Source organism: Lepus europaeus, chromosome 9 (genome assembly GCF_033115175.1).
Source record: "Lepus europaeus isolate LE1 chromosome 9, mLepTim1.pri, whole genome shotgun sequence".
Classification (NCBI taxonomy): domain Eukaryota; kingdom Metazoa; phylum Chordata; class Mammalia; order Lagomorpha; family Leporidae; genus Lepus; species Lepus europaeus.
The window spans coordinates 67,324,468-67,348,535 of NC_084835.1; the positions used below are offsets into that span (position 1 = coordinate 67,324,468).

The 24,068-nt window shown below is 36.6% G+C and overlaps 1 non-coding gene across 1 annotated transcript; it reads left to right on the plus strand.

The window, feature by feature from the left end:
- The first annotated feature begins 23,404 nt into the window (after nt 1–23,404).
- On the plus strand, nt 23,405–23,588 carry LOC133767390 (U2 spliceosomal RNA). The gene has a single exon (XR_009866872.1). It is a non-coding gene; the product is annotated as a U2 spliceosomal RNA (small nuclear RNA).
- The last annotated feature ends 480 nt before the right edge of the window (nt 23,589–24,068 follow it).

The following is a 24,068-nucleotide window of genomic DNA, read 5'->3' on the forward strand; positions in this document are numbered from 1 at the left end:
TGGAGAGGATGTGGGGAAAAAGGGACACTAACCCACTGTTGGTGGGAATGCAAACTGGTTAAGCCACTATGGAAGTCAGTCTGGAGATTCCTCAGAAACCTGAACATAACCCTACCATACAACCCAGCCATCCCACTCCTTGGAATTTACCCAAAGGAAATTAATTTGGCTAATAAAGAAGCCATCTGTACATTAATGTTTATTGCAGCTCAATTCACAATAGCTAAGACCTGGAACCAACCCAAATGCCCATCAACAGTAGACTGGATAAAGAAATTATGGGACATGTACTCCATAGAATACTATACAGTAGTAAGGAACAATGAAACCCAGTCATTTGCAACAAGATGGAGGGATCTGAAAAACATCATGCTGAGTGAATTAAGCCAGTCCCAAAGAGACAAATATCATTTGTTTTCCCTGATCGGCGACAACTGAGCACCAAAGGGGAAACCTGTTGAAGTGAAATGGACACTATAAGAAACAATGACCTGATCAGCTCTTGTCCTGACTTTAGATGTACAATGTAATACTTTATCCTCTTTAGTATTTGTTGTTGTTGTTGTTCTAGTACTAGTGGTTGAACTCTGTAATTAACACACAATTATTCTTAGGTGTTTAAATTTTAACTGAAAAGTGATCCCTGTTAAATTTCAGAGTGGAAAAAGAGAGGGAGGAGATGTACAATTTGGGACATGCACAATCAGACTTGCCCCAAATGATGGAGTTAGAAATGTGCCAGGGGATTCCAATACAATCCCATCAAGGTGGCATGTACCAATGCCATCTCACTAGTCCAAGTGATCAACTTCAGTTCACAACTTTGTAACTCTTAACATATTTAGCCCATGCTTCTGAGGGTCAATGATACTGCCAAGGAGACAGAATCAAGGGATGGCTTGCAGACATAGCTACAAAATGTGCATCCACCTAATGTTCTTCTCTCCATGAACTCTTTTGCCTATCTATTGTTGTGGGAATGTCAGCAAAGGATTTCCCTTCCCTTGTGTGAATTATCCCTCCACAGGGACCTTAGAGACCTTTCCAATAAGCAAACTTCCTCCTGAAGCATTTCATTAACCTAACTGGATTGGGGAAGTTCTAACAGCATTTAACCTCAGAAGTGCAGGTAAAAATCTCCTAAACTGATATCCATGGGATGTAACAGCTCAAAAACTTCTCTGGAAAATCAATCAAGAGAATTTTACAAAATAGTACCCTATTAAAAGTTGCATATGAAAAACATTTCATAAAAGCTAGCCGGATAAGATTATCAAAGATAGTAAACATCTAGTGGCTCTATTGGATTTTTTTAATTTGAACCTATTTTTTCATAGGCATCTGATGCATTATCTTGATTATTGTTAGAATAGAGTCCACTATACAAAGTATCACTTCAGATACAGTAACATTATATTTCAGGATACTTTTATAACAGACTTACATTTCTATTTTGAATTTTATATAATAACTAATTATTTTGTCATAGAATATAAAATATCCTTTATATTTTTGTCTCTTGATCATAAATACATTTTGTAAAGGTATAAGACTTATATAGGCATCATTCTTAATAAGTTTTTTTTTACTCTATCACACTTACATAAATTACTGAACAAATATGATTTGTCCTCTAGGTGGCATGTAACTGTTATTGAAATTAAAATTTTGCAGTAGAATTTAAAAATTTGAGAACCAGCTCATGCTTTTGTTACTATTACCTGAGTACTCCTTGAAGCCGCTGTGTCTTTAAGAAGATTCACATCCATTAGCGCTAAGCCATCTCCTAGCACTAATAGTCCTTGTGGTGAAACAAAATGGCAAATAACAAATACCCAATTCCAGGAGGACTACCAGTGGCCCAGACTCATCAGAATTGAAAATTTGAATTAACATCATCAAATACAGAACCAAGAACAGCTGAGGTTCTTGTTGAGGACAAAGAAACATGGGTAAATAGTGAAAGAAGGTTAGTCCCATCAATAGCCACATAACACTTATAGCCATGAGGACTGTAATTGTTATAAGAATTTTCCTAACTTTGCTATGAATATATTTTGCTAATCCCTGTTTTATGTAATATGATATAATTTTATGTCAGAATTTTAACTGTTGTAAACTTTACATCATATACTTAACTTATGGAATATCAAGAAGAGCAAACAACATTCAAACTTTACATCTTAATCTGAGGAAAGAGTTAGTGCATTTTCAGTTGTATGTACAAAGAACAGTTGTGGAAGAAATATTACTTTCTACTGTCTTCGGGAGTTGAGTATGATTTATGTATATGAATGCTAAGCTTACAAGCAACAGACTGATGATTCATTTTATGTGTCAACTCAGCTAGGTTATGGTACCAAGATGTTGGGTCAGACATTAGTCCAGATGTTACTGTGAAAGTATTTTTAGATATTATTAAAATTCATAATTTATTTTGGATAATGTAAATTACTCTCCATAATGTGAGTTAGCCTCATCCATTTAGTTGGAAAATCTGAAGAGCAAACCTGAGTTTACCAAAAGAAATGGCAATTCTGCCCAAGTTTCTGTCCTGTTGTCCTGCCCTGCATATTTGGAACTCAAGATTGCAACATCCATCCTAATCTGTATTTTCATACTGCTAATATGCCTGAAAGATTTCAAGCTTGCCAGCCCCCACAATTTTCAAATAAATCGATTCTTTAAACAAATCAAATTATTTATGTATATATAATAAATGTATAAATACATACACACATTAGTATATATGCATCTTCTATGTATATATGTATCATCTATAAACAACTATTTCTTATTGGTCATTTTTCTATGGGAAGCTCTAACACATCCACAACTTTGTTTTTCTTCATGTTTTTCTTTGTTAAAAATAAATAATATTTTTTTTTCTGAAAGCAAGAAAGAAATCTATCATCTAGTCCTTCACTCCCTAAATGCCACACTGTGGGCGTAGACCAGGCCAAAGTTAGAGCCTAGATTTCATATCTATGTCTTCAATGTGGGCACCAAGGACTCAACTACTTGAGCCATCAAGACTGCTGCCCAAGGTACATACCAACAGGAAGCTGGAATTGGAACTCAAGCTTGGACTCAAGCTTAAGTGCTGTGGTGTGGGATACAGGAATCTCAAGCAGTTCCTTAACCACTGTAATAAATGCTTTCTATCTCTTCATTTTTTTACCTTTAAGAGTACAGTTTAAGTAATCTCTTAAACCAAATAAAATCAATGTGTAAAGTCTTTATCAAAGTGTTTGTTCTCATAGTACAATATAGAAAAATTAAAACATTTAAATATTTCTAATTCTCAAATCCAAAGGTACTCAAAGTGCAATGGGTTCAATAGTACTGTTTGAAGTAAAATTAGAAAGCCTAATCCAGGGCCAGCGCTGTGGCTCACTTGGTTGATCCTCCGCCTGCGGTGCCGGCATCCCATATGGCACCGGGTTCTAGTCCCGGTTGCTCCTCTTCCAGTCCAGCTCTCTGCTGTGGCCCAAGTGCTTGGGCTCCTGCACCCGCGTGGAAGACCAGGAAGAAGCACCTGGCTTCTGGCTTTGGATTGGCACAGCTCCAGCCGTAGTGGCCACTTGGGGAGTAAACCAGAGGAAGGAAGACCTTTCTCTCTGTCTGTCTCTCACTGTCTATAACTCTGTCAAATTAAAAAAAAAAAAAGAAAGCCTAATCCAATCTTTTTTCCCTTGCCTCCCCATGGAGTAGACCCATCCTTGGACATAACATATATTTTTTCCAAACTGTTCTGAATTAAAATAAAATTAATTAGAACTGTACATCAAACAATATGTTGGTTGCACAACTCAATGCAAACATTTATAAACTTTGACTATGGATCAGACAATATCCTTGCTCTGAAATAATTTATAAACCCAATCGTTTGCACCTAGGTTTTTCTCTATCATAAAACTTGGTATTTTCTGCAATTGAGTACCCAAGCCATAAACCCATAGGCTGTTACTAATTCTCTGGGAACCTGAGACAAAGGACACATGGCCACACTGTAATTATGGGAGTAACAGACATAAGTGACACTTCATTCCCACACTTGAGTTCTGTCTGCAACTTCTCTTAGCAACAACGTGACTGACAGATTAAGCTTGAGTATCAATCATCTTGTGGGTTTTGTTAAAATAGTACATCTGTTCATCTGTTAGAATATGAATTAAAATCCTTTGGGGGTAAGAGCCATGCAGCTGACACCTGTAGTTCTTTTCACAGAAATTCAGATAATATCCACAAAGGATGATCCAATATTTTATGAAGCCACTCGCATTCTAAGTAATAACAATGACTTTCATAGATTGTGAATACTACACATACATATGTATTCTGTATTTGACAAAATTTGTTCTTGACAAAAAGATTTTCTTGATGAAACTTTATCATTCAATAAACATGTATTCAAGAAAATGATCTTGTTTAAAAAAGACTGAGGAACTCTTAAAGTCTAAAGTCAGATTTCTTTCTGCATTCAGTAAGTTCTATTAGTAAAACAATAAAACAACTACTCTCTCTTTCAAACCATATTATAAAGAAAATAAAGAGGAAGCATTAAAAATTAATACTAGGGTTTATAGCACTGGCAGCATACCACATTGATGCCAAAAAGCAATAGGAATTTCTCAGCTACACTACAATCTTACGGGACACTAATTATATACATGGCCCATTGTTGACTAAAAAGTCATTATGTGATGAATAACTATAATAGTAGTGTTGAATGGATAAGTAGCAGGTAATACTGGATCATGGAGATGAAGCCAATATAAACAAAGTTCAAGTCAAGTGTTGATAAAATGCTAGTGCCACGCACAAACTCAGACTCATTTTTTAGGGAACTTCCAAAGAACACTGAAAGTGACAGGGTCATTTTCAGAATCTTCTATAAAGTTAAGTAGATGACATATGGATTTAACTCAGTGATTTGGAAGACCCAGATATATTTATCTATGACTACAATTCATCAATCTTAAGGTAGCCATATCTATAGATATATTCATGTTCAAAATATAACACTATTAGTTTCTTGTTGATACTGTAACAAATTATCATAAACTTTTTGGTTTAATATGGCCCAAGTTTATGCTCTAGTTTTCATAAAGCTGAACCTGAGGTATTGATTTCTGGAAAGAACCACTCCCAGTGTAACTCAGTTTGTTGACTGAATCCAGTTCTTTATTGTTATAGAGCTAAGGTCTCTGTTTCCCTGCTGGTGCACAGCTTAGAACTTCTTTAGCTTTTAGAGCTCTCCAGATGGCTCTCTGCCTTAGAGTCAAAAACAGAATATGGGATCTTCTTTGTACTTGGGATTTCCATTTCCATTTCACAACTTAATTCCACTTCCTATTTACCACTCCTAACTGCCTCCAGCCAGAGAAAGTACCGTGCTTTAAGTGTGCATGAAATTAAATTGGGTCCATCATGATAATACAGGATTTCTCTCAGTTTTGAGGTTTTTAACCTTGATTACATGTACAGACTTCGTTAGCAATGTGAGGCAATACATTGATATATCATGTATGTGGAAATTAAGGCACAAGCATTTTGGAGGAGGGGTACATTAGTCTGTGTGCTATAATAATCATACTAATTTATAATCTTGCTAGACAGATGGCTCCTTTTGTAATATTTACGGTTGAATGTGGCCAAGAAACGCAATTACCCTGTTTCTTAGAAGATGCTAAAACTCAGGTTTTCTGAGAACAATATGCTATCAGACTCTACAAGAGTTACATAGTCTGCCCACCTGGTATAATAGTCCCTTCTTTATGAAGTATGCTTTGATGAAAGAGAATTTTTTATTTAGATGGAATGCAAGGTATCACTTCAATTTATATGAATGAAGTTGAACACCTTTTTATCTTATTATTGGTTATAGCCCTTGCCTATTTTCCTGCTGAACTATATAGTACTTTTGCTTTTTACCATTTGAGCTCTTTGTTTATTGGAACATTAAGCTTTTGACTATAATGTAAGTTAAAATAAGCTATCTCAAAAAATTAATGAAATATTAAGCTGGAGAAAGAGTCATCAGAAATATTATCAATGAGCTATGGCAGTTGATGAAATAACATTTTTAGGGCTGGCGCCGTGGCTCAATGGGCTAATCCTCCGCCTTGCGGTGCCGGCACACCAGGTTCTAGTCCCAGTTGGGGCACCGGATTCTGTCCCGGTTGCCCCCCTTCCAGGCCAGCTCTCTGCTGTGGCCCTGGAAGGCAGTGGAGGATGGCCCAAGTGCTTGGGCCCTGCACCCCATGGGAGACCAGGATAAGCACCTGGCTCCTGCCTTTAGATCAGCGCAGTGCCATTGGAGGTTGAACCAATGGCAAAAGGAAGACCTTTCTCTCTGTCTCTCTCTCTCACTGTCCACTCTGCTTGTCAAAAATAAATAAATAATAACCTTTTTAGTTTATAAAGTTAATGCCTGTAGAGTCTCCTGGTTACCACCATAAGCCTGGCAGGGCCACCATATACAGTTGCACAGCTTGTGTCCTGCACAAGGATACCCAGCTGAGTGGTTGGAATCTGCTGGTCCTCCACCTTCCAAGCTCTGAGTCCTGGCAGTTCCCAGCGAAAATTGCACCTCACAGGTTTACTGCAACTCTGGAACACTCCCTTCAGTAGTGTTGGGTGACAGTCGGACACATTCTTGTTCTCCAGTTTTCTCTTTTCTCACCTTGGGATACCCATCCATCTCTTTTTCTTATTGTAATTTAATTATTGATTTTGTCTTTCCACCAGGTAGTCCTAAAATAAATCAATTCCCCAGAGTAGGGCACTTTTTAAATTGATTATGTTATAGGTGAGCTTTATCCTGATGCATTCACTTGACTCTTTAACTTAAGCACTACCATTTCTTTAGACCATATTTTAGGGTAGATTATTTCTGGGAAGATATTTGCAAGAAGGTTTGTTTCATCCATTCTATGAAAATTCCTGTAAAACTCAACAAACAAGAGAGTCATTCCTAGCCAAATACCTTACCCTATGCCTTTCTGCATTTTTTTTCTACTGTATGAGCCAGTCATGCTTAGTCTTCAAACCTGTATGTTGCTATTAACTGTAATCTTAATTCTCTAATATTTATTCAAATTATACAGAAACTAATGACCTAACATTAACTGGACATTAATATGTATAACTTATTATTTCATTGAGTATATTCAAGCTAGTAATTACTTTTTCAGCATTGGCCATTTCATTACTTATCCTGCTAATTTTAATGGGCTATAAAAACATTGTTACTCAATATTTGTGAAATTTTAAACACTATATTTGGGCAAGTCTGAAGAAAAGGGTTAACTCAGTTTTATTCGGTAACTTGGAGATCTAGGTTCTTGAGTTTTTGGCGTAAAATTTAATAAACTTTCACTATTTTCCACAGCTAACCTGGTTTTCCCTATTAACTAGGACATTCCCCAACCTGCACATTTGTCCATGTCGTTCTTTCTTTATAAACCATATAATGTGCACCATTATGCCTTACTTTTTCTACTTTCGATCTTGAAACTTTTGAAGTTGAAAATAATTCAAGATATCCTGCTAACACCGTTCCCTTCCTGAACATTTCCTCATGTACTGCACTAAAGTGAGCTCTTACTCTTCTGGATTTCTTTAATGCCTTGGTTCTATCACTTTTATAGTATTGACTATAGATGAATTTGTATCATATTTTTTTCTGAGCATTTTATCGCTGGGTTTCTTCAGGCAAGGGATAAAAATGCCTGCATTATTTTTTCATAACTACATGAAAGATTCAAAAGACTGTTATTGAAGGACCTATCTATAAGGGTCTATAGTTTGTTGGTGGCAGGTTTTAATGTGAGTGCAATGGAAAACTGAGTTTAAGAGTTTTTTGAAGTTTAGGACTAAATCTTACTGATGGTTTTTCCACACAATGGTTAGAGTATTGGCATTCATTGATAGGTATGCAGAGAACACTTACAAGAAATTAATAATACGTTAAGGTTATGTTTATAACACGTTTACAAGTAGGAGAGGCAAAAGTGTGGGCATTTGGCCTAGTGGTTAAAACACTGGTTGAGAGGACCACATCCCATATCGGAGTACCTGGGTTTGAATCATGGCTGTGCTCTCAATTCTAGCTCTCTGCTAATGTACACCTCGAAGGCAGCTTGTGATGGTGCAAGTTGTTGGGTCTCTGCCACCCATGTGGGAGACAAAGTTTGGGTTTCCAGCTCCAGGTTTGAGTCTGACCGAGCCCTACCTTTTGGGAGCATTTGAGGAATGAATCAGTATATCTAAACACTCTGTCTCCCTTTCCGGATCCTCTCCCTCTCAATACCTCTCTCCCTCCTCCCACAAATAAATAGAATAAATAATACCATATTATTACTACAAATAATAATATGAAAATATCAAGCATTTATGTAGTGCATTCAATGTGCCAAGCAATGTTCAACTCAATGAAACATCACAACAATCCTTGGATATTATATTTCTTATCCTATTCCTAAGAAGAGGAAATTAAAGAAAAAAATAGGTAACTTTCTAGTAGTCACACAGCTAACAAATGGCAGAGCCAATGTCTGAAGTTGAATAATCTGTTTCTAGATATTATATTCTTTTTTTTTTTTATTTGACAGATAGAGTTAGACAGTGAGGGAGAGAGATAGAGAGAAAAGTCTTCCTTCCATTGGTTCACCCCACAAATGGCCACTATGGCTGGAGCTACACTGATCCGAAGCCAGGAGCCAGGTGCTTCCTCCTGGTCTCCCATGGGGGTGCACGCACCCAAGCACTTTGGCCATCCTCCACTGCCTTCCCGGGCCACAGCAGAGAGCTGGACTGGAAGAGGAGCAACTGGGACTAGAACCCAGCGCCCATATGGTATGCCAGCGCCGTGGGCGGAGGATTAACCAAGTGAGCCACAGCGCCGGCCCCTAGATATTATATTCTTAATAACCTGATTACATGCTAAATAAAAATCGTTGTTTCTTTATTTTTTGGAAAATTTCCAATAGTCTATAACCATAGAATGGACTAACATTTAACAATGAAACAATGTTAAAAATGAATTCTGAGTAGCTGAGAATTTTATATAAATTAAAGTTCCTGTGGTCACATAGTTTTATGAAATACCAAATGAAATGTGGTTTTTTTTTTTCATATAGTCTTTGATAAACAGGATACAGATTGAGAAACACTGTTGTCTCGCCTAATGTGGTTGTTCTTTAAACTGGCCAACCTCATTTATCTCACAAGAAGCTATTAAAGTATGCGTGTGTGTACACATACACACAAACACACACACACACTTCTTCCTAGTCAAAAACTGCTGCATTTGCTTTCTGGAAGTTGGATGCTCAATCAATAGACTGAATTAAAGCACTATAACTCAGAGCTGTAACGGGTGGAATTCTAAAGCTTAGGAAAACTTAAGACATGTTCACCTCACTATAGGTTTATCTATACATTCTGTGTTCTGTGTGAAGCCATTATAGTTAAAGGAAGGGAGGGAGGGAAGGAGGGACAGAGAGAGAGAAAGAAAGAGAAACTTAATTTGTTTTCCCATTGTGAACCCGTTAACTTCAATTATTACAAAATTCAGTTAGTTCCTTTTTTATACTTCTCATTAATTCATTATACTATGGATATTTCTAATGAGATACTATAATATTAAGGATAATTGAAAACCATTTGGAAGAAACCTTAGCAAGAATCAGTATTAAATAATATAGAACCAATACTTTCATTAGAATTATACATCAATGTTATATGTCATTTGTATACATTGTAAATATACACATTATATATATATATATATATATATCAGTGTTAGTGCCTATTTACAGACTGTTACTGTTATATATTTGTTGCATGTCTAATCCCCCTAAGAACATATTATAATACAATTTTCAGTCTAGTCTTAAATTTTAGAAACAGCAAGCATGATAAAAAGTGGTGTCTTGTACATATTTATATTTTAAGAATGTTTTGTCTTCTAAAAAGCACATAGTATTCTTTGAGCAGCAGAACTGCCACATTAGAATGAACCAGCAATCCTCTTGTTTTAAGGAAATGGAAAAGTTTATTAGCAAAAGCAATCAAGATTCTATTATGGTCCTACTTGTGTGTCCAATTTGTTCATTTATTTGTGGTTGGATCCCATTTCTCGAGGCAGCCAATGTAACTTTTTCAATGTTTTCCTATTGCTTCATAAGATATTCATGAGAATATTTTATCAATAGTACTAATAGACTTATACATATACATGCAGATATATACAGACTCTAACCTGGATAAGTATATTATTGATTACAGTTTAGAATCCTAGATGCATTGAACTCTATGGGAGAGTGATAAATCAATGTAACATAGAAAATGGTTAATGTGCTTCATTAAATTTACACTTTATACAACATATATATATATATTTAAGGTTTTATTTATTTTGAAACAGTTACAGTAGGAGAGAGAGAGAGAGAGAGAGAGAGTGGGTGCAGGGGCTCAAGTACTTGGGTCATCCTCCACTACTTTCTTAGGATCATTAGCAGGGAGCTGCATAGGAACTGGTGCAGCCAGGATTTGAACAAGTGCCCATATGGCATGCCAGCACTGTAAGCAGTGGCTTAGTTCACTGTGCTGCAGCGCCTTCCCCCTAAATGCTTTGATCTGGTTTCCCTTCTTCCTTCCCTCTCAGCCTTAGCTCATACAACAAATATTTACTGAGCACTCATTATGTGTCAAGTTATAACAATGAACAAGACACAGACCCTAGCTTCCAGCTTCTTTAAGTATAGTTGAGTATGCCCTGTTCTTCCCACTGAATTGTAATCTACTTAAGACAATAAGCATTTCTTGTCCTTTCTAATCACACCTCTTGTGTTATATAATACCCCCCCACACACACACACATAAAGAAATGTCGGACCAAGACATTTCTGTATGATTTCACAGCACTTCAACCACTTGGTTACCCAACCTAGAAATTTCAATTAACTGACCACTTCTTTCTCCCATATCCCTTCACATTTAAGGATTAAACTGGTTCCATCAATTTTGCTTCCTAATTAGCACTAATATCTCTCTCCCATTAAATGTTTGCTCTCCATTTCCTTTGTTCAAGTCAAATAATTTATCTTGTGGACTAATCAGCATCTGTACCACAAGTCTTATTTATCTCTACTTCATCTCCAACACTGTCAAATGAAGTCCTTATCTAAACTACAGAAAAGATTATATGATGTCCTGCTTTGCACTCTCCATAAGTCTCACAGACTATAGGATAAAATCTCAACTCTTTGCATACTACACCAGGTGCTCCTTTGTCTGTCCCTGGCAGCCTCATCTCCCTCCAATCTCATTACCAAGATTATACACTCATCAAACAAAAATCCTCAGGAGGAGGCATTTGACACAGTAGTTAAAAAACCACTTGGAATCCCCATATCCCAGACCAAAGTGCCCGTTTTTGAGTCCTGGCTCTTGCTCTCAATTCCAGCTTCCTACTAATGCACACTCTGGAAGGCAGCAGGTGATGAGTCAAGAAACTGGGTCCCTGCCATCACATGGGAGACCCACATTAAGATGTAAGCTCCTGTCTGCCTTGCAAAGTCCCAACTCTTGTAGTCACTTTGGAAGTGAACCAGCAGATGAGAGAACTCTGTCTCTGTCTTTACATCTCTTATTTTCAAATAAAATGAAAATGAATAATCAGTAAAAGAAAAAAAAAAAACTCAGATCATCGTCCCTCAACTTTTGACCGCTCTAAACCATTGTTCATGGTGTTTCCTGTGCTCAAAATGATCCCTCAGTGCCCGTATGCTGGTGCACCCAGCTAAGGCACCAAGTGGGACACCAGCATCACATATCAGAGTGCTGTTTTTTGAGACCTGGCTATCAACTTCTGATCCACTTACCTGCTATTGCACCTGGGGAGGCAGTAGAAGATGGCCCAAGTGCTTGGGCTCCTGCCACTCATGTAGGAGACCAGGATGAAGTTCTTGGCTCTTGGCTTCAGCCAGACCCAGCCCTGGATATTGCACTCATATGGAAAGTGAAATAGAGGATGAAAGATACCTCTCTCTCCATCTCTCCCTCTCTCTGTTGCTCTGCTTTTTCAAATAAATAAAATAAATCTTTTAAAAAATGGTAAAATGGTACTTCCTCAGTCTTGCAAATAATTTGTATTCTTCTGATTGAAAATATTTAAGTGGATTATAGATATATTTTATAACTTGAGCAGAGATCAAAATTTTTCAAACATTATAAACAGGACCATTCTCCCCCAGAAGTCTTTATTTCCCTTTCCTTTATAAAAACCCACGAAAGCACATCTAGATAAAACTATAGAAGTTTAGAGTTTCTATTTATTCATTTCCATGTATTAATTAGTTTGTTCACTCTTTTCCATTTTCTTTGACTAGGCACTTGCATTAAAATGACTCACAATAACACATAGTGGTGAATTCATTCAAATCTTTGTGATTTTTTTAAAAAAAGAACAAATTACTCAAAGTTAGTACAAAGAAAACAAAGCAGCCTACTTTAGTTAGAGAAGGATTAATTTCTTGTTACTGAATCATTATTTAAGAAAAATTTGTTTTGTGAAATATTTTGACACATGAGGATATTATATAATGAATGGCAGTTCTTCTCTCTTAGACACATGCCAGAGAGAGAAAACAACACAGGAATACGGGCACAAACAGTAAGAAGGGCAAGAACACTGAGGAGGAGCTTGATTATAAGACTGGAAAGTTGAAAATATATTTTCAAGGTGCCATCCAAAGCATTTGATTGGTGTGCTGAGAGTCTCTAAGAGAGATCATTGAATCTTGAACATATGAAAGAGTAGCTTGAGTTGGATGGAACTGATAATAGAAAACCCAGCTTTGAAGAACACAGGAATCTCTCAATTACCAACAATAAGAAAGGTTGTTATTGACTGTATTAAAATAGAAGTGAGTCACAGTCCTTTTGGTCAGGGAGACTTAAGACAACTATGAATAGAGCAAATAAAGATCAGGCCAGGAGTCCAAGAAAAATGGAGAGAACGCAGCCACTTAAACCAATTATTTTGGCTCCCAGTCTAATTGTCATCATGAAGTAGGGCTGTGATTCACAGTGGAGGTTTGCTCCTTCCAGACCTGTGTGCATAAGGGTGACCTCCATTTTTAGGCTCTGTAGACCCATATCTATTCAATGAAACATTTTGTTTCATTTGTAAGACAGTGGCTGCCACATCAATTTTCAGCTCAAAGAATTATCCTTTGTGATGCAGTTCCTATTCACTTCAAGGTGCTAGATAAAGTCATTGGTAGTTGTAGGGCTTGAATGTGAAGGTCAGTGGTAAATTTCTACCATCTTAACAGTCATTCAAGAAAGAAATAATTTGACTCACTGACTCAGATTCTGTAACTCTTGGTCACAATAACTACTTGGCAGAGAGTGCTTACTATAGCTGGGTACCACAAGAAGGATTATTTAGTAGATTTTTCACTACAAAGGAACACTATGGCTTGAATTTCAAATTTACATACAACTTAGAATATATTTTCATAAGAAAACACAAATTTACCACTTTGCAAAAATTATTTACACTATCTTTGTAACATATGTAAAAATGGTGGGGGAGGGTCAGTGCTGTGGTGTAGTGGATAAAGCCGCTGCCTACAGTGCCGGCATCCCAAATGGGCACTGGTTAAAGTCCCAGCTGCTCCATTTCTGATCCAGCTCTCTTCAGTGGTCTGGGAAAGCTATGAAAGATGGTCCAAATGCTTGGGCCCCTGCATCCACGTGACAGAGAGAGAGACAGAAAGGTCTTCCTTCTGTTGGTTCACCCCCCAAATGGCCGCCTATGGCTGGCGCACTGTGCCGATACAAAGCCAGGAGCCAGGTGCTTCCTCCTGGTCTCCCATGAGGGTGTAGGACCCAAGCACTTGGGCATCCTCCACTGCCTTCCCAGGCCACAGCAGAGAGCTGGACTGGAAGAAGAGCAACCAGGACAGAATCCAGCACCCCAACTGGGACTAGAACACGGGGTGCTGGCGTCGCAGGCGGAGGATTAGCCAAGTGAGCCGTGGCTCTGGCCAATGTGAAGCAATTTTCTAAAACATACCCATTAAATCCTATGATATTTTTTTTCAATCAAATTAATCTGTATTTGTACTTCTTTTAATATATTAGAAGAGTTAACTTGTTTTGTGCTTCTATTTATTTCAATATCTACAAATACTTTAAGTATCATTTTGCCATTTTCTCTTTATGTTTGTATTCATTCATGTAGGCCTGTTTTCTTATGTATATAGTAATTTTGAATTCTTAGAAGTTTGTGGGAGCTCTAGATCTTGACTTCTTCTCATTGGTTCCTAGAAGCACTGTAACCTGAAATGCTCTTAGCATAACTTATTTGCTATAAGTGGGAATAGTTTGGAAGATACAAGTTTGTAGGGTTACATGAATGGAGACCTATGTTCTGACTTGCTAAGGTTACCATTTTTCTCCCAGGTAGTTCCACTGAAAGAAGAAACTTAGATAAAAATATCCTTAGTTTTGTCATTCACATGTGTGATTTTTCTAACTCATCTCTCAAAGGTCACTTTATTTGGGAAATTCCTACCTGATCTCTCAATATGCTTGGACCCAGACTTATTTTACAAAAATCTAACATAGGTTAGCTTATGTCCTCAGAGAAAATTGTATCATTTCCATTGGAGTGTTCCAACCTTCTAGTTTTTGTAAAAAAAAAAAAAAGTTAATTAATTTATTTGGAAGGAAGAGAGAGAGTGAGCAAGAGAGCTAGAGAGAGAGAGCTGCTTTGAACCCCAAAATGCCTGCAACAGCTAAGTTTGAAACAGGCCAAAGCCAGGAGCTGGGAACTAAATCTGAGACTCCATGCTGGTGGCAGGGTCAGGATGGGCGTTTTTTTTTTCTTGACGTGCTTCACAGAACTGTTAAAACTAAATAATTGAATTGCCTATAAAGATAAATTCAGAATAAGGTTAAACAAAGAGTTAGAAAACCGGGATACTAAGGACAACACTGCTTAGTGACTCCATGAGATATCACTACACACCCATTAGAAGGGCTATGTCTTGGATAATGGGGAACATAAGTGGTAGAAGTGTAAATCTGTGAACTCAGCCATTCCATTTCAAAATATTTACCCGAGGGAAATACAAAATGTCTGTCCACACAAAATATCTGTACATGAATTCTCATGACAGCTTTATAAAAGCTAAGTACTGAAAGTAACCCAAATGAATGTTATATAAAATATTATGTCCATATGGATATTGCTAATTTACAAAACTGGAAATTTTTTAGAATTTCTCTTCAAAATCTCTAACTCAAGGATGCCAACATTTCTATGCAACATGCTAAGCAATATTTATTATATAATGAAAAAAGAGAAAATAATTTAAAAATAAGTACTAGAAAGGAGGAAACAAATGTCTCTTTTTTGTATAAATGACATAACTGCAGATGTAAAGAGCACAAAAACCTTTAGATATATTAATTTAATGAATATAATATTTTAATTTAATACAAAAGTCTATACCCAATGTCTTGATTGTATTTCTTTTTTAAAAAGATAAGGCAGGAGCTAAATTAGGGTCACCACTACCTGGAAGCAACACTTTCCCCATCTATGTAATCCTATCCACCCACCTATCAATCAAATGACCCTTTCACCAGGATGCACCACTCCTTACCTGGGACCTGTGGTACTATGTAACTGCTCCCCTTTCTAATCTCAACAGATGCTTGGCAAAGGGGACAAGGCTCTCTATCTCTTCATGTGGACCTGAGAAAACAGGGTACTGAAATCTCTCTGTTTTCTCTTCCTGGCCAACTCTCCCTGAACAATGCCCACCACGTGTGTGTGTTTGTGTGTTGTGTGCATTTTTCTCACTTTTTAAATAAACTTAATCAGTATGTTGACAAAAAAAGATTTATTTTTCTTTATTTATTTATAAGGGAGAAGGAGAGAGAGAAGGAAATAGAAAAACAGAGAGAGAGAGAGAGAGAGAGAGAGAGAGAGAAAGAACGAACTTCCAACCACTGAATCACTACCCAAATGGCTGCAATTTGGGAGTCTGGTCCAGACCAAGGTCAGGAGCCAGGAGCTTCAACCGGGTCTCTCATATGGGAACTGGCACTCATATGGGATGCCAGAGTTACAGGTGGCAGCTTAGCCTTCTACACTACAATGTTGGCTGCTGGAAAATATTTAAAATCAAATCATCAAATGTTGCTGAGGATATGAAGCAATGTAAACAAGACTACAATATTGATGGGAATATCTACACCTTCTAAGCACTCTAGAAAAGTCATTACTGGTGTCGGCGCTGTGGCGCAGTGGGTTAATCCTCTGTCTGCAGCTGCAGCATCCCAGATAGGTGCCAGTACTAGTCCTGGCTGCTCCTCTTCCCATCCAGCTCTCTGCTATGGCCTGGGAAAGAAGTAGAAGATGGCCCAAGTCCTTGGGTCCCTGCATCCACATGGGAGACCCAGAAGAAGCTCCTGGCTCCTGGCTTCGGATCAGTGCAGCTCTGACCATTGCGGCCATCTGGGGAGTGAACCAGTGGAAGACTCTCTCTCTCTCTCTCTCTCTCTTTCTCTCTGCCTCTCCTTCTCTCTCTGTGTAACTCTGACTCTCAAATAAGTAAATATATCATTAAAAAAAAAAGAAGAGGCATTACTTACCTACAACCAGAAGACATGAATAAAAATTTTCATAGCAACCTTTTCCAAAATACTTAAAAATGGAAATAAAGCAAATTGACATTCAATAGTACAATAAATACATTTTAATATAAAATAAAGCAATAATAAAAACTAATGGATAATGACTAAGGGTATGAGTATGAATAAATTTTAAAACTGATGTTGATTGAAAGAATATAGTTACATTAATACTTTTTATAGTTCTATTAGATAAAGTTCAGAAAGCAGCTAAACAATGTTATTTGGGAAGATTACATGTTGCTGAGTCCACTTTATGCTACTATAACAAAATACATGAAGTTAAGTATTTTTCTATAGAAAATTGGTTTATTTAACTCCAATTTTGTAAATTCAAGAGCATGATTCCTTTGACAGGGCTTTGTGGCTCCTCCAGTTTAGTGTTACTTTGTCATCTCCATTTTTCAACAAATCCCTTGGGATTTGTCTCTTAAGAGACAAAAAAAAAGTATCCAAACCATTCACATGTTGTAGAATGAATGTGTGTGTCCAACCAAAATTCAAATGTTGAAGCCCTAACCCTTAATGTGATGGTATTTGGAGAAGGGGTTTTGGGTATAGAATGAGGGTTAGAGGGACCCTCCTTTGAGATCAGTGCCTTTATCAGAGGAAACACCAGTACTAGCTCCCTCTAGTGAGCCCAGGGTGAATAGGTCACGTAAGCACACCGGAATATAGCATACACAGAGGGGGCTTCTCAGAATGAAAACTGTGTTTGCCAGTACCTTGACCTTGGACCCTCCAGCCTCCAAAACTGTGAGAAATAAATTTCTATTGTATAAGCCACCAGCTTACAGTATTTGGTTATAGAAGCCTGAGCTAATAGCAGCCTGAGCTAACTAATACATGCCTATGCAGTTTAACCTACTAGTGTAATCTGGGAAATGACTGACAAAAATGTACTTTCATATTTTCAAATAATCCATGATTTGTGACAGTTTCTCAGACATGGAAAGCCAAGACACTGTGGCAAAAAAATGACCTAAATGAAAGATCTCTGTGAGTGAAATCCCAGCGGAAAGAACCAGTCATCAAAGAAGGAGGTACCTTTCTTTGAAGGGAGGAGAGAACTTCCACTTTGATTATGGCTTTGTCTAAATAAGGTTGGACTTTGTAAACTCAAGAGGCTTCCATAGCCTTAGTAGCTCATGACAAGAGCCTCGGGAGACTACTGATGTCAGAAATAAGAGTGTCAACTGTTAAATCAACAACAGGAGTCACTGGGCACTTATTCCTCATGTAGGATATCTGTCTTTAATGTGTTGTATTATGTGAACTAACGATAAAACTACTACTCAAACAGTGCTCTATACTTTGTGTGTCTTTGTGGGTGCAGTCTGTTGAAATCTTTACTTAGTATAAACTAAGTTGATCTTCTATATATAAAGATAATTGAAAATGAATCGTGATGAAGAATGGGATGGGAGAGGGAGTAGGAGATGGGATGGTTGCGGGTGGGAGGGAGGTTATGAGAGGGAAAAATCCTCTGTAATCCAAAAGTTGTACTTTCAAAATTTATATTTATTAAATAAAAGTTTAAAAAAAACAAATAATCTATGATTTGAAGGAGAGAAATTGAGGTAGACTAAAGGCACCAAATGTTGGCACTACATTAAAAATAGAAAAAGAGTCAGAATATACTTCAATAATTCATTCCCCAAATATTTGGTGCCAATGCCTGTGTCTGGCATAGTTCTCAGCAACTGGAATAATATGAGGAAAAAAAGAAAGAAGGAAACTAACTCACAGCCCTTGATTTGAATTTTCTCATGTGCTCAATGAAATATTGAAGAAACAACATTGGGATGAAAAATGATAAGAGCATCAGGAACAAGAAAGTGTAATAAGTGATCTGCTATCCCCCAGGAGGAATTTCCATTAAGTAAAGAACAGAACAACTCCAAAGAAAAGAAAGATTAGAGTCAGAAAAGAAGATTAATTGATATCTATTTATTTTCACACATCTGGTAGGGAAAATAATCTATAGATTTTAATATTTCTTACATATTATGACTATTATGTACTTGAATGTAAATATAATATATAAAACACTGATAGTATGTTAACTTACAATATTTATAATTTCACAATATTATGGTATAGTTACATAATCAATATAACTTAATTGCTAATGCTGTATATATGCAAATGGAAAAAAACACATTTTGTTCAAGAGAGTCCATGGGATGATTTAAAATTTTTATTTCATAATCTCTAAAATATGTCATAGGGTCCCCGAAGTAGAAAGTTTATGAAAAATCTTCAATAAAATAAAAAAAGAAACAGCGAAAGCTCAATCAGTAAAATTGCAAACAATTGTTAAACTTACATATTCATCATTGAATGAAGTACAAGATCAAAACTGTAATATATGCTACTTACAAAATATTAATATGATATATGGCAAAACTGTAGAGTCATTGTTCCTGTAAATTTTTACATTTTTTTTTTTAGAATTTACTTATTTATTTGAAAGTCAGAGTTACAGAGAGGCAGAGGCAGAGGCAGAGGCAGAGAGAAAGAGAGGTCTTCCATCCTCTGGTTCACTCCCCAGTTGGCCACAACAGTTGGAGCTACACCGATCAGAAACCAGGAGCCAGGAGCTTCCTTCGAGTCTCCCACAGGGGTGCAGGGGCCCGAAGACTTGGGCCATCTTGTACTGCTTTCCCAGGCCATAGCAGAGAGCTGGATCAAAAGTGGAGTAGCCGGGACTCGAACTGGCATCCATATGGGATGCCAGCACTGTGGGCAGTAGCTTTACCCACAATGCCACAGTGCTGGCCCGATTTTTACATTATTTGAAAAATAAAAAGTCAATACAAATAACTTTTAAAATTCTCAAAAAAATCTCAAATTGTAATTGTTGCCAAACAACACCCTAAAGTTGGAGGTTTTTCTGCACAACCTTCAGACTGGGTCTGCTGGCCCAGCACGCGGAAAGTCCATTACTGACATCATGGTGGTGAAAGAAAGTAGGTATTTATTGCTAAGTGTAGAGCAAGGAGCCAGGCAGTTATTGCTTAATTCCCAGGCTCCCTGACGAATTCGGGAGTTGATAGATTTCAATTTATAGATTGAAATTTTAGCTGAGAGGTACATGATCAGCTTGTGCCCAACTTCCTGGTTGGTCAGTGGTGCTCATGATCTTCCTTTGATTGGTCATTGATGACATGCATTTGGGGGAATTTATGATGGCCAGGCAGACTCCAGTTGGTCTGGAGGTTGTGTAAAAGTGGCAATTACATTCTGCCCATACCTACACAAACCCTTCCAAACAATACTGCCCATCACAGTCTGTATCTATTGGAAAAGCAAACCATTTCTTCCTTGAGTCTGGAGATTAGAACCTTGTAAGGCCAACTGTATCACTGCCTCAAATCAGTGAATCCCTTTTGTTAAAAGACAGACCAGGACACCTTGGGTTAAGGAAGGCAGACTAGAGGGTGGGTCCTACTCTTACATTATAGGAGGTTTCACAATCAGTGAATTAGAAAACATTTTTTAAAAGTCTGGAAGTGATTTTACAGGGGACAGTTGTTTGGGGGAAAATTTAAATCTATTACAGAAAAGATAACTTAATGGGCAAAATTTAAAATGAGAATGAGAGTTCAGCAGATTTTGTATTTTAATTATAATTAAATGTTTAAAATGCTACTTAAAAATTCTAAATGAGTAAGTTTCTGTGATTGATTTAATAAGGAATAGGAAACTTGAATAGCTTTGTAATAATGAGAGAGAAGCCATGTGTCATACATTTTGCTATAAAATAAACTCAAAAGCTGAATGACTTATGGATAATTTATTTCAAATTTTGAAGGCAGTCATAATTTTATAGTATGTAAATTCTTTCAGAGAATATAAGAAGATAGAACATTTCATAATTTATTTTAGAAATGTTGTATAACCATCACTATAAATCCTGAAAAAATAGTATGAAGTTAAATCTGCAAAAGCAATCTCATATATATGTATATATACACAAAAAATAAAAAATAAGATATTAACAAAATAACAGTGGGATGTGAATGAAGGTATTTGTTGAAAGAGGACATGACAAAGTGACACTAAATATGGGGAGTGAAAGTAGAAAAATAGCCATAAACAGTCATAAATCATACAGATGAGAAATAAGAGAGACATTCTTTTATGGAGATAGACATACAGCCTGCGGAGGCAGTTAGCCTTAATTTGAATCCAGGCACTACTGTTAAGTAGTTGTTCCTTGGGCAAGTTGTTTAATATAGTTAACTTTCTCTTTGTTGACCTTTCAAATAAGAGGAATAGTAAATACTTAAGGGACTGGCATTGTGGTGAAATGGGTTAAGCTGCCTCCTGCAAAGTGACCTGCTTCCTATCCAGCTCCTTGCTAATGTACCTGGGAAAGTGATGGAAGATAGCCCAAGCACTTTAGCCCCTGCCACCCACGTGGAAAACCTAGGTGGAGTTCCAAGTTTCTGACTACAGTCAGCAGATTGAAGATCTCCTTCTCTGTCTCTCCCTCTTTCTATGTCACTTTACCTTTCAATTAAATAAATGTTTAAAATAAATAAATACTTCAGCAGTGTCTTGAATAAATTGTCAGATAAAATATATAATGAATAAATATGTCAGATAAAATATATAATGTTTTTAAACTCTTTTTTTTTTAAGATTTATTTTGTTTGAAAGGCACAGTTAGAGACAGAGGCAGAGGCAGAAGCAGAAAGAGGTCCTCTATTGGCTGCTTCACTCCCCAGATGGCTGTAATGGCCTTAGCTGTGCTGATCCGAAGCCAGGAGTCAGGAGCTTCCTCCAGGTCTTCCACGTCGGTGCAGGGGCCCAAGGACTTGGGTCATCCTCTACTGCTTTCCTAGTCTATAACAGAGAGCTGGATCAGAAATGGAGCAGCTAGGACTTGAACCCTATGGAGCCAGCACTACAGGCTGTGGCTTTACATGCTATGCCACAGCACCGGCCTCTAAAGCAACTCTTGATGTATAGTGCTCATAAATGCTAGAATATTTTATAATTAATATAATGAGCAGTAATTTCAAGAATTAAGGTGATTCAAGAGTAAAAGACCAATCAATAAACTAAAAAATTAATAGTTAAAAGTACATGAGATTATTCAATTTCTTACAAGCATCCCAGTAGAAATTCTTGAAGAAAAATTAAGGTTGTTTTAACGTGAATCTCAGGTTACATCTAACTTTTGCATAATTTGTCTTCATTGGACATAATAGATTCACATTGCAGACCTGATTCAAGGAAAACAAAGAATTTCTAACATCTAATTTTATTTATCCAAAGTGTTAACATAGCATTTGGACTATTTTTAGGAATTTGCAAAGGTTTTTCTGTAAAATTAAGTACTGATTTACAAAGAATACTAGATGAGTAGCAGTTTCACTCAAAACACAGTTAAATCAAAATAAAAACAAGACCCAGATTACCAGCACTAGTTGGACCAAAGTGATAAAAACCACTCCCCTACTCCAGTAAGAAGTTTCAATAGCAGGAACTATTTATATTTTTGAGAGTAAGGTCCACGCCCCTCCATAGAATCGACAACTAATTGTAAACGGCCTGAAATCCAAGAACTCAGTAAGAAGTCTGGTTTGTCTGCAGTATGGAACTGCTCTTTCCACACCTCTTCTTTCTCCCCTTGTCTAACTCCAGCTTCTCTACTAATCGGACCCTGAAGTTATTAAGTGATGTAACCAGAATTAGCACCAGCCTCCATGTTTTTAGAATCCACACTCTGAATTAGCATATGTGAGCTGTTTTTACTCGCAGCACTTCTGATGACAAATGTCATGAGGACAGAGGTGACCCACTCAAAAGAACAATTCTCCAGACAACAGCTGGGTGTCCTATGATTTAATTCAACTCCACAGTTAGTACAGACTCTACAGGTTAAGGGCTCAGACAAGATTGCTCTACAGTTACCAGTGGTAAGTCTCAAATTTCTTTCTGTATTCTGACCACCTGACTATAAATTGGGAGTCCTTGCTATCCACTCCTCAGGTTTAATAAGTTGCTGGGATGACTCAGGAAAGCACTTGGTATACCATTATCCATTATTGTAAAGGATACAAGCAGGAACAGCCAAACAGAAAGGATGTAGGGTATTCTACTTTATCTATCTGTAGAATATGTATTTTTATTAGTTAAGGAATTATGTTTTTGTTGGAAAAAATAATTTTTACCAAGAATGGAGGTTCACTAGATTTTGTGAAATGAGTTTCGTAGAATAAAATTCATTATATTTTGAAGTTTCTTATATGTGATTAAGAGTATTTTTTAAAGAGCTAATTCTCATAAAGTTTATGATTGATAAAGCATTAATACTATGGTTCTGTAATTTTGATTTTAAAGATCTTTAGGAAAAATTCCTCTAACTAATGAAAAGACTAGATAAATTCCAAGTAAAATGCAAGTTATAAAATCACTGCCAATAAATGAAGTTATAATCATTTACTATCATATGCATATTTTAGGGATCACTTGATGCAATTTTCAATTTTTTACAGCTTCTCCAGAATTTTCTTATTCAAAACTGATATCATAGTTCAATGTGCTTTTTATAAACTACATAGCTTCCTGGTTGTCAGGTCTGCTTTCTATTTAAAAATAGCTGGGATATTGCCAATATTCTAAATCTAAATTTTCAAGTATCTTTTCAAAGAGCTGAGTATAGATCGCTTCTCGGCCTTTTGGCTAAGATCAAGTGTAGTTTCTGTTCTTATCAGTTTAATATCTGATAGGTCCTCTATCCGAGGACAAAAAAAAAAAAAACACAAAGAGCTAAGTATTATAAGTGTTTTGGATTTCTAACTCTTCTTCCTTAATTCACATTATTACAATGTCCAAAAGATATCCATGACAATGTATATGATAAGTTCTACCTAATTCTCCTTTAACTTTGTTCTCACTCCACTCAGTTTTATATTTCTTTCAGCAATGCTACTTTGATCCAGTATTTTTTTAAAACCAAATTCAATTTTAGGCAGTGAACTTCTTTTAATCCTATTTTTAAATGGTACTAAGCATCTCATCACCATCAATAATATTTTAACAATCATTTCATTAAAATATTCTAAAGCCACCTTATATGAATTTTATGACCAATAATCTTTGTATTAAATTGAGAATATATGATTACAATCACTAGATATGTAACATTTAGAATTTTATTACTCCAAGGATTAACTTCTGAACTTTCTTACATTAATAGAGATCAGTTGTAAACTCACAAGATGAACTACTTTCATTTGGCTTAATCTTTCTCTGATTTCCAACATGAGAAAACTCACAGATGCATAATTGTAGGTATAATCATTTGATCATGTACTTTTACACTG